This window comes from Pan troglodytes, chromosome 11 (genome assembly GCF_028858775.2).
Source record: "Pan troglodytes isolate AG18354 chromosome 11, NHGRI_mPanTro3-v2.0_pri, whole genome shotgun sequence".
NCBI classification, from domain to species: domain Eukaryota; kingdom Metazoa; phylum Chordata; class Mammalia; order Primates; family Hominidae; genus Pan; species Pan troglodytes.
The window spans coordinates 52,791,245-52,803,581 of record NC_072409.2 but is presented as its reverse complement, the minus strand read 5'-3'; the positions used below and the strand labels follow the sequence as shown (position 1 = coordinate 52,803,581).

The window sequence follows — 12,337 nt, the reverse complement described above, 5'->3', positions numbered from 1 at the left end:
GAGTTGCTAGATTTATTATCAAGTTTTGAGAGTTCTTATGTTTTCTGGACACAACTTTTTTGCCAGACATATATTTTGCAAATATTGTTCTCAGTAGTGTCTTATATTTCTATTTGTTTTACAGTGTTTCCTGAGGAACATATGTTTTACATTTTGATGAACTCGAGTTGTCAATTTCTACTTTGATGAAACGGTGTTTGTGTCATGTCTAAGTAGTATTTACTAGCCTGAGGTCAAATACTTTTCTATATTTTCTCCTATACATAATTTTTCTTCCTTTTTTTTCACTTTGTTTTTACATTTTACATTTAGGCATATGATCTGTACTAAATTAATTTTTGTATCATGAGTTACGTGTTAAAGTTCTACTTTTTGCATATGAGTATCTAATTGTTCCAGCAGAATTTGTTGAAGGGCTATCTTTTATTTACTGAATTACCTTTGTATCTTTGGAGAACACCAATTTACCAAAATTCTGTACATATATTTCTGAATTTTCTATTATCTTCCAATGACATTTCTGTCTATCTTTATGCCAATATCACACTATTTTCATTACTGTAGCCTTATAAGCTTTGGTATTAGATTGTGCTAATCCTTCAAAAATATTCTTATTTTTAAGAATTATTTTGGCTATTTTAGACTCTTTGCATTTCTACCGAAGTTTTAAAATTAGTGTGTAAATTCCTGTAAAACAATGCCTAATAATATTTTAATTGGGATTGTATTGAATCTATATTTAGGGATAATCACATTTTACCATGTGAATTTTCTAACCCATATTCATATTACATCTTTCCATTTATTTAAATCTTCTTTAACTTTCTGCAGTGTTTTGAGTTTTAGTGTACCAGACTCTCACATCATTTGATAGATTAATTCCTAATTCTTCTACATTTTTCATGATATTATTAATAGTACTTTTATTTTAATTTTTTATTGTTCATTGCCGGTATATGGAAATATTAGTTTAATATGTTGCTTTTTTTCTTTTTTATGTTGCTAACTCACTTATTATAGCCAGCAGTGTTTTTGTAGATTTCAGTGGACTTTCTACATAGACATGCCGTCTATAAATAAACCCAATCTACATTTTCCTTTCCCGTCTGTAATTCTTTTGTTTATGTTTTTTGTCTATTTTACTTGGTAGAACGTCTAGTGGAATGTTAAAACAAAGTGCTAAGAGTTAATGGACTCATCTTGTTCCTGAAATCGGGGGAAATAAACTGATTTTTTTTCATTAAGTATGATGCCAGCTATTGTTTTTACATAGATATCTTTTATTAGGATATTCTTGAACTTCTTCTAGACAGTAATAACTTAGATCTTGTTTTATTGATCCAATCTGCTTTTAAATTGGTATATTTAGACCATTTATATGTAATGTGGTTATGTGTGCATATATATATATTTTTTTCTTTCTTTCTTTCTTTTTTTTTTTTTTGAGACAGAGTCTGGCTCTGTTGCCCAGGCTGGAGTGCAATGCGATGATCTTGGCTCACTGCAACCTCTGCCTCCTGGGTTCAAGCCATTCTCCTGCCTCAGCCTTCTGAGTAGCTGGCATTACAGGTGCCCGCCACCATGCCTGGCTAATTTTTTGTATTTTTAGTAGAGACAGGGTTTCACTATGTTGGCCAGGCTGGTCTCGAACTCCTGACCTCATGATCTGCCCACCTCAGTCTCCCAAAGTGCTGGGATTATAGGCGTGAGCCACCACACCTGGATATTTTTAGTTTTAAACCTATTATTTTGCTTTTGCTTTCTATCTTTCCTGAAGGAATTCAGAACCAGATACCCCCAAACATGCCACTTTGGCATATTGATTTTTTTGAGTTAAAGACACTTGAAAAATAGCAGATGCAAGAAAAGCACTCTGATTTTCCTTTAAAGCACTCTGATTTTCCTTTTTCTTAAAAGTAGGAGGTAAAATTTCTACCTGAAAGTTGCCCTCTTTATACAAGAAGGAAAGTAACAGTCTCATCACCCAGGATGAGAAGTTGAGGCAAGGGAAACCTGTACAAACAGACCTTGTTAAACCAACCCTTATCCTGTTAATCACCTCTTCACCCAATTAACTACACTAGTTCCAGCCCCTTTGTCTTGTCATATTTCACAATTTACTACTCTGTGTCTACTTCAGAACATAAGTGATTATGTCATGGAGTCTTCCTTCCTTAAAGAATCTCTCATGCCACATAATACATGCATTAAATAAATTTGTATGCATTTTCCTGTTGATCTGTCTTATATCAATTTAATTCTCAGGCTTAGCAGAGGAAAAAAAAAAAAACTAAGAAGATGGTAATAAAATTTTGCTTCCCCTACCATCCCATCTGTTTTTTGCTTATTTTCCCTCTTGTTTGACTTCTTTTCTATGAATTAAATATATTTTATGGTTTCATCTTATCTCCTTTTTTACTTGAGAATTAAAACTCTCTATATTGTTAATTTTAATGGTTGCTTTTGAGTTTGTAGTATACATGTTTAATTCATCACATTCTACCTTCAAATTATAATATACTACTTTACATACAGTATCATGAAGTAACAACATTTTCATTATTTTATCCTAACTGTTGTTCTGTTATTGTCATTAATTTATTTTTATATATGTTGTAAACTCATTATAAATTGTTATTATTCTTGTTTAAATTAGAGGTTAATAATGTTGTTTTCTTCTCTCTCTCTCTTTTTTTTTTTTTTTTTTTTTGAGACAGAGTCTAGCTTTGTACCAGGCTGCAGTGCAGTAGTGCCATCTCAGCTCACTGCAACCTCTGCCTCCCGGGTTCAAGCAATTGTCCTGCCTCAGCCTCCCGAGTAGCTGGGATTACAGGCACATGCCACCACACCCAGCTAATGTTTGTATTTTTAGTAGATACGGGGTTTCATCATGTTGCCCAGGATGGTCTCAATTTCCTGACCTCGTGATCCGCCCATCTTGGCCTCCCAAAATGCTGGGATTACAGGCATGAGCCACCAGAACCGGACATGCTTTCCTTAAAAGCTAAATATTTTAGGCTTGTGTGCCATTAGGCTCTGTTACAACTACTTAATTCTGCTTTTGTAATTCTATAGCACCCATTGATAATACATAAACAAATGAGCATGAATGTGTCTCAGTAAAAATTTGTTCACATAAACAGGCAGTCCACCCATGAAGCTATAGCTTGCTGACCCCTTGTTTAAACAATCAATTGAATTCAAACAGAAATAAAAGGATCTTATATATTTAACCATGTTGATACCATTTCCAGTGCTTTTCATTCTTCTATGTAAATCCAAATTTCCTTTTGATATTATTTTACTTCTGCCTGAAACATTTTCTTTAACATTTTTTATAGTGTTGTTTTACTGGTGATGATTTCTTTCAGGTTCTAAGTGCCTGAACAAAATCTTTATTTCACCTACATCTTGAAAGATAGTTTCTCTGAGTCTACAATTCCCAGCTGACAATGTTTATCTTCCAGTACTTTAAAGATGTTGCTTCATTATCTTCTAATTTTCTTTGTTTCCAATAAAATGTTTGCTGGCATTTTTTGTTCCTCTGTGCAAACCATGTTTTTGTCATTGGCTGCTTTGAGAATTTTTCTTTATCACTAGTTTTAAGCAATTTTATTTTAGTGTATTTTGTGCACAAGACAAGGATGCCCTCTCTCACCACTCCTGTTCAACATAGTATTGGAAGTCCTTGCCAAAACAGTTAGGCAAGAGAAAGAAATAAAGGGTACCCAAATAGGAAGAAAGGACGTCAAACTATCCCTGTCTGTAGATTACATGATCCTATATGTAGAAAACTTTATAGGCCCAAAAGCTCCTTAAGATGAAAAACACCTTTGGCAGAGTCTCAGGATACAAAAAGAACATACAAAAATTACTCGCATTCCCATACACCAACAAGAGTCAAGCGGAGAGCCAAATCAGGAATGCAATCTGATTCACAATTGCTGCAAAAAGAATCAAATACCTAGGAATACAGCTAACTAGTGAGGTGAAAGATCTCTGTAAGAACTAAAAACACCAAAGATATCAGAGAGGATGAAACAAATGAAAAAACATTCTATGCTCATGGATAGGAAGAATCAATATCATTAAAATGGCCATATTGTCCTTATTTTCAAGTATGCTATTGCGCTCTATGACTGATCCAAACTCCTGCCAGATATAATTCTAAAAATCTGTTTGTTAATTTTATTATTTTATTTTTGGATTTTTAAATGCTTGGGAATTGGGAGATATGCACAATTGTCTTTGCTTTGTCCACAAAATTAAATGCGTATTTGGGTACTTATAGGACACTATTTGTAAAAACATTTATTTCTTCAGACATTGATGGTCTTGTCCCAGTTATTAACAACATCTACATGTTTAAGAATAAATTTTCTTTTCTATCTACTTCTTATTCCATTGAAAATTACCTTTCTATCCTCCTACTCTGGAAGTCTTTATGATTCTGTCCTAATCATTAGTATCCCATTGCTTCTTCAAGAGATGTCTATCAGTAGAATTTCTCCATTAATATAAGTTCATACTTCTATGAAAACTTTAAATCTCAAGTCTACAGTATTTCTAGTTCTAAAAAATATTTAAATTAGTTCTTTAATTATTTCCATCTTTATGTTTACTTTCCTTTTTTTCTAGCATTTTAAACAACTTTACGTCAACAATTCTTTATCTTCACTTTACCTCCCTTTACCTTTCTTCATTTTTTCCTAGCCATTGGATTCAGAGAAAATTATTCAACTTTTAAACTTCAAACTTGCTAGATCTATATTTAACTATGTCTATTGTTCTCTTCAGAACATCTGTTGAGTTTTTAATCCAAGAGCTATTATCAGTATTTTCTAAAATGCAACCTCTTCTTGCATGTCTCTGAAGATATGAATTACACTTACTGTAATTACATTTGTTTCTTGTCTTAATTCTGATTCTCTGAAATTACTTATTCTGTTTGCTAAGTTTTGTATCTTCTTTCTTGTTTTTCTTAAAAGTTGGGTGACAATATTTTACATGGGTAGTTTTTCTGTTAATCATAGCTTATCTCCAATGATTAGGAAAATAACAACTATGAAGTAGGACAAAGTAACCTGGTTTCTTGTGTTTTAGCATTGCTGCTCCCTGTTCCTTCCTGGTTTTGTTAATTACCTGAGACTCTGCCCTGTTGATGTTAGTCAGATTCTAATACTCACCTTGCCAAGCAAGCACTGCTTTGTTATTCCAAAGTGAAGTTCATTCTTACTTTGTCTGGAAAGCAGTCTCTGCATCTTTTACCTCATTATTTCCCTCCTTTCATATTATGTTTCTTCCTTTACCAATTTTAATGGAGCTTCCCCTTTTTTGTCTCTAAGATCTCCTTCTCTATCTCAAAAACAAAACAAAAAAACATTATCAGCATTAACATATACAACAGAGAGCTTCATTGATGTGGTTTGGCTGTGTCCCCACCCAAATCTCATCTTGAATTCCCATATGTTGTGGGAGGAACCTGGTGGGAGGTAATTGAATCATGGAGGTAGGCTTTTCCTGTGCTGTTTTCCTGATAGTGAGTAAGTCTCATGAGGTATGATGGTTATTATAAGGGGGAGTTTTCCTGCACAAGCTCTCTTTGCCTGCTGCCATCCATGTAAGATATGACTTGCTCCTCTTTGCCTTCCACCATGATTGTGAGGCTTCCCCAGCTACATGAAACTGTAAGTCCAATTAAACCTTTTTTCTTTTGTCAATTGCCCAGTCTTGGGTATGTCTTTATCAGCAGCATTAAAACAGACTAATACAGTAAACTGGTGTCAGTAGAGTGGGATGCTGCTGAAAAGATACCTGAAAACGCGGAAGCAATTTTGGAACTGCGTAACAGGCAGGGGTTGGAACAGTTTGAAGGGCTCAGCAGAAGACAGGAAAATGCAGGAAAGTTTGGAACTTCCTAGAGACGTTTTGAATGGCTTTGACCAAAACGCTGATAATGATGTGAACAATGAGATCCAGGCTGATGTGGTCTCAGATGGAGTTGAGGAACTTGTTAGAAACTAGAGCAAAGTTGACTCTTGTTATGTTTTAGCAAAGAGACTGGCAGCATTTTGCCTGTGCCCTAAAGATTAGTGAAAGTTAGAACTTGACAGATGAATTAGGGTATCTGACAGAAGAAATTTCTAAACAGCAAAGCATTGAAGAAGTGACTTGGGTGCTTTTAAAGGCATTCATTTTACAAGGCAAGCAGAGCATAAAAGTTCAGAAAATTTGCAGCCTGACAATGTGATAGAAGAGAAAAACCCGTTTTCTGAGGAGAAATTTAAGCTGGCTGCAGAAATTTGCATAAGTAACGAGGAACTGAATGTCAATCCCCAAGACAATGGTGAAAATGTCTCCTGGGCATGTCAGAAGTCTTCACAGCAGCCCTTCCCATCACAGTCTCAGAGGCCTAGAATAAAATGGTTTTGCTGGGCCCAGGGTCCCCATGCTGTGTGCAGTGTAGGGTGTTGGTGCCCTGCATCCCAGCCACTCCAGCTGTGACTAAAAGGGACCAAAGTATAGCTTGAGCTGTTGCTTCATAGGGTGGAAGCCCCAAGCCTTGGCAGCTTCCACGTGGTGTTGAGCCTGTGGATGCACAGAAATCAAGAATTGAGGTTTGGGAACATCTGCTTAGATTTCAGAAGATATATGGAAACACCTGGATGCCCATGCAAAAGTTTGCTGCAGAGATGGGGCCCTCACTGATAACCTCTGCTAGGGCAGTGAGGAAGGGAAATGTTGGGTGGGAGCCCCCACACAGAGTCCCTACTGGGGCACCGCCTGGTGGACCTGTGGGAAGAGGGCCACCATCCTCCAGACCTCAGAATGTTAGATCCACCAACAACACCATGTGCCTGGGAAAGCCACAGACACTCAACACCAGCCCACAAAAGCAGCCAGAAGGCAGGCTATATCCCGCAAAGCCACAGGGGCAGAGCTGCCCAATACCATGGGAACCCACCTCTTGCATCTGCATGATCAGGATGTGAGACATGGAGTCAAAGGAGATCATTTTGGAGCTTTAAGATTTGGCTGCCCCTCTGGATTTCGGACTTGCATGGGGTCAAGAAATGAAAAGCATAAAAATTGAAAAGTGAAAAGAAAAAATATTTTTATTCACAGAACATATATATGTATATTGTATATGAAGAAAATCCTAATATATTTATTTAAAAAGCTGTGAATAATAAGAATCAAATTCAATAATGGTGCAGAATGTGTAGAATGCAAGGTCAATACACAAAATACAATATGGAAAATTAATGGAATTTCTAAATACTAGAAATAAACAATTGAGAATACATTTAAAAGTAAAATTTTAATGGTATAAAAATAGTTAAGAATAATTTAAGTGAAACCTTTAAAAATCTTTCACACTAAAACTTTTTAAAATTTCTTGTAGAGAAACATTACAGAAGACTTAAATAAATGTAAAGATCTACCATGTTCATAGATTTGAAGATGCAACATTGTTTAATGTGAATTCTCTGGAAGTTAATCTTTAGAATCAATGCAGTAGGGGCTGGGCGCGGTTGCTCATGCCTGTAATCCCAGCACTTTGGGAGGCCAAGGTGGGCAGATCACAGGGTCAGGAGATCAAGACTATACTGGCTAACACGATAAAACCCTGTCTCTACTAAAAAAAAATACAAAAAAATTAGCCAGGCATGGTGGCACGGGCCTGTAGTCCCAGCTACTCAGGAGGCCGAGGCAGGATAATTGCTTGAATCTGGGAGGCTGAGGTTGCAGTGAGCCAAGATTGTGCCACTGCACTCCAACCTGGGTGACAAGGTGAGATTCTGTCTCAAAAAAAAAAAAAAAAGCATCAATGCAATCTATAGTTTGTAATTTATTGACTACAATGAATTCTATATCTATTTACTACAACTCTGTAGTAAATTGTGGCAAACATTTTGAGAGAAATTCACAAGCTGTTTCCAAAATTTGTTTGGAAAATTCATAGGACCTAGAATTTTGAGAAAAAAATAGAGCCAATTTTCAGACATCTAAGAAAGCTGCAGTATCAAAGCATCATAACACAAAAATAATAAGGATAAAGAAGGGTTCAAAATTCATAGGACCTAGAATTTTGAGAGAAAAATAGAGCCAATTTTCAGACATCTAAGAAAGCTGCAGTATCAAAGCATCATAACACAAAAATAATAAGGATAAAGAAGGGTTCAAAATTAGACCTCCACCTATGCAGTAAATTAAATGTTTATAAGGGCATGTAGATAATTCAGTGGGGAAAGTAAGTCTTTAACAAAGGCTTTTGAAATAAATGCATTCTCATATTAAAAAAATACATGCATCAGTCCTTTGTATACACAAAACTAGTCCAATATTTTTAATGTAGGCATAAAAATGAAAAAGCAAAATTCAGAAAGCTTTTAAAAGAAAAAAATTAAACAATATCTGCGAGCTATTATAATAGGAAAAATATTTCTGAACAGAGAAAGCACTATCATAAGAGTAAAAATTGATAAATTGTAGATATTAATTAAAAATATATCCTAATAAAACTGCAAAATGTAAGAAAATATAATTTTAAGCCATAGACTGTGATAAATTATTCCATATATGTATGAGAAAAAAATTGCGTGTTCAAAACGCACAGAATAACTCAGGAGTTATTCTTATAACTAAATAGTTATAAGAATCTTGAACAGGTATTTCACAAAAGAAGAGATACAATGGCTTATAGGAATGTGAAAAGATGCTCAATGTTATTAGATAAGGGGAAATGCAACCAAAATGCATCGAAACTGGAAAGACTACCATTTAAAATGATAATACTAGTATTGGCAAATATGTGGGGAAACTAGAAGTCGTGTCTATTTCTTGTGAGAGTGTAAAATAGAACAACTGGCTGGGCGCGGTGGCTCATGCCTGTAATCCCAGCACTTTGGGGGGCCAAGGCGGGTGGATCACGGGGTCATGAGATCGAGACTATCCTGGCTAACATGGTGAAACCCCGTCTCTACTAAAAATACAAAAAAAAAAAAAAAAAAAAATTAGCCGGGTGTGGTGGCGGGCGCCTGTAGTCCCAACTAATCAGGAAGCTGAGGCAGGAGAATGGCGTGAACCTGAGAAGTGGAGCTTGCGGTGAGCCCAGATCACGCCAGTGCACTCCAGCCCAGACGACAGCGTGAGACTGTGTCTCAAAAAAAAAAAAAAAAAAGCAGAACAACCGCTTTGAAAAATAATTCGCTTCTCAATAAGGCCAACATATATCTACCCTATAGCACAGCAATTTCAATTCTAGAAATTTATCCAACAAAAATAAAAGCATATATTTACACAAAAACCTGTTTGAGAATGCACCTAAGTCCTTTATTTGTAAAAGCTAATTCTGAAAGCAATCTGAATATTCACTAACAGACTAATGAATAAGCAAACTCTGACAAATACATAGGCAACTCAGAAATATGAGGAAAAATAAACAAATGATACACACAAATATTTGGCTAAATCTCAAATATTTATTTATGCTAAAGAAAATAAACCAGATACACACTCACACACACATCCTGTAGGAATTCTAACTATTGGAATTTGAAGATGAACAAAATTAATCAATCATGATAGAAATTATAAGGGTTTAATCCGAGTTATTTGGGATGCTGAAGCCGGAGAATCGCTTGAACCCGGGAGGCGGAGGTTGCAGTGACCTCACATTGTACCACTGCACTCTAGCCTGGGTAACAGAGTAAGACTACGTCTTAAAACAAACAAACAAACCAAAGAAATTATACAGGTTTGCCTCTGAAGAAGAGAAGAGAAGTTTGAATAAGCACAATAGTATTTTCTAGATTTAGTGTAATTAGGTAAATATATCAATTTATAAAAAGTACGAAACCACGTTTTTGACACGTTTATTATATTTAAAATATAGCGCAATAAAATAAGGTTAGGAAATGATTGCATATTACTCTCTGAGAGGAAGAATGTTATCTGTTGGTAGAATTAATAACGTTACTCATTTCTTATAAGAAGTAAAGATATATTGGCCGGGTGCGGTGGCTCGCGCCTATAATCCCAGGACTTTGGGAGGCTGAGGCAGGCGGATCACAATGTCAAGAGATTGAGACCATCCTGGCTAACACGGTGAAACCCTATCGCTACTAAAAATACAAAAAATAAGACGGGCGTGGTGGCGGGCACCTGTAGTCCCAGCTATTCAGGAGGCTGAGGTAGGAGGACAGTGTGAACTTGGGAGGCAGAGCTTGCAGTGAGCCGAGATCATGTCACTGCACTCCAACCTGGGCTGCAGAGTGAGACTCCATCTCAAAAAAAAAAAAAAAAAGAAGTAAAGATATATCTATTAACCTGTATAGGTATATATAAGCTAAAAACAACCATTCAACTTTTGTGGGCATAGTAGTCTGTGTCTGGCATTTTTGTATAAATCATAAACATTTAATTCTCATTCAAATAATAAATATATTATCTCACGGTTATAAAGGTATAATAAGTACAATTTTAAAAAATAGACAAACTTTTCTGAATATTTCCAGTACAGTGGTATATCATTTTTTTCCGATAGAATAAATAGAAAAATACTCAAACTCTGGGTAATATTTTGCAGAAAATGAATTAGTTACACTTATTCAAGTTGAATTATTCTAGTTCCTCAATTTTATATTCCAGAAAAATATATGCTGACTATATTTTTAATGCTTTTTTTATTAGAGAAGTTTGTTTATTGATATGCACATTGCTTTTACTAATTCAGTTTTGAGCAAGGTGTGACTCTTTATTCAATTTTCCAAAGAGTTCCAAACCAAAACTTGTGGATTTCCAGTTGATCTGTATATCACCTTGCCACCTCTGGCTTTTTTCTCTCTAATACAGGTATAAGAATAACATTTAACAATAAATGATTTGTGAAGCCAGTTGAAAAATGTTCATGCTATGTTAATCAACTTGATAAAATGCATTAAATTTATGAATTTCTACAGGTTTGTTAGTGCCTGGAATCTGTAGGTAGAGACACCCATAAAAAAGTCTTATAATATAAGCTATATAACTTAGTGAAAAATCAATAAGGCATACTAATGTTTGCATAGGATGACAACCTGGTCATATTAATTTTTCTGAGAAAATAATCTCAAATGAAAAATCACTTCCCTAAAGCATTATTTGTTTTTATATCAGATTTATTTCAGTGCAACCAACATTGCACGCTCTAAGTATTAGATATTGTGATTGGTCCTGGGAATGCCAAGATAAAAATTTCTCCTTTTCTAACCTTGAATTCACAGAGAGGTAGAAGCAAGAGAAGCATAAACATATAATTTCAATGCAATATGGTAAGTAAAATGATAGTGGTACTTTTTCTGAATTTTCAGATATCAATTATTTATTTATAAACAGTTCTTTAGAGGGTGATTTATTTTCTCTATAGACGTCAACAAGATACACTTGCCTTGTATGGCAAAAATAAATTAATTTTAGCTTTGTGCAGATACATCCTATTGAGTTACAAAGTGATGCTATCAAACACCATTGACAACAACAAATTCAGGATTTATGGCTCTCTTTGTCTCTGTTTCTCTCTCCTCTCTCTCTCTCTCTCTCTCTGTGTATATATATACATATATGTATATTATACATATATAGTTTAGGATACATGTGTATTTATATATAATTTTATTTTTTAGAACAAAATTAAAAATAAAGTGTCTTTAAATGAAAGTCTGTGTTTGTAACACAATCTTATGACATCAGCATTAAAAGGCTATTCAGAACACTTCCTCAAATTGAAACTATTACCAATACTGAGTTAAATATTTTAGGACTACTTCATTATCTAGGAAATTTGAGAAGCAAATTAACTCTTTGCTCAGAGTATTGTGATACCATATCTTTTCTTGTAAAATAAGATATTGTTTAATTATAAAATATTGTCAAATTTCTGAAAAAGTGTTTATATAAGTGTTAGGAATATGTTAGCCCTGGGAGCCATGTGTTACTTATCATTGTACAGATCTTCTTGCTGACACAACTGGGTATGGTAGACGGCCTGATATGATTAACTGCAAGTAAAGCAGAAATTATTAAAAACAATATTGAGGCCAGGCAAGGTGGCTCATGCCTGTAGTTCCAGCACTTTGGGAGGTCGAGGCAGGTGGATCACGAGGTCAGGCATTCAAGACTAGCCTGACCAAGATGGTGAAACCCCATCTTTACTAAAAATACAAAATTAGGTGGGCATGGTGGTGGGTTCCTGTAATCCCAGGCTGAGGAAGATAATTGCTTGAACCCAGAAGGTGGAGGTGGAGGTTGCAGTGAGTCGAGATCACACCACTGCACTCTAGCCTGGGTGACAGAG

At 35.2% G+C, this 12,337-nt stretch overlaps 1 protein-coding gene across 5 annotated transcripts in view; it reads left to right on the top strand.

The window, feature by feature from the left end:
- Positions 1-12,337, top strand: part of LOC112207695 (uncharacterized) — a 145,374-nt gene that overhangs the window by 14,294 nt on the left and 118,743 nt on the right. The window contains exon 2 of one of the 5 annotated variants that reach the window (XM_063787735.1): positions 11,268-11,315. The exons of 3 other annotated variants lie outside the window; for them this stretch is intronic. The gene's annotated coding sequence lies outside the window, so the exon portion shown is untranslated. Of the gene's footprint in view, positions 1-2,717; positions 3,533-11,267; positions 11,316-12,337 lie in introns of those variants that run through there. One more of the 5 variants, XM_063787736.1, reaches the window with a different exon arrangement.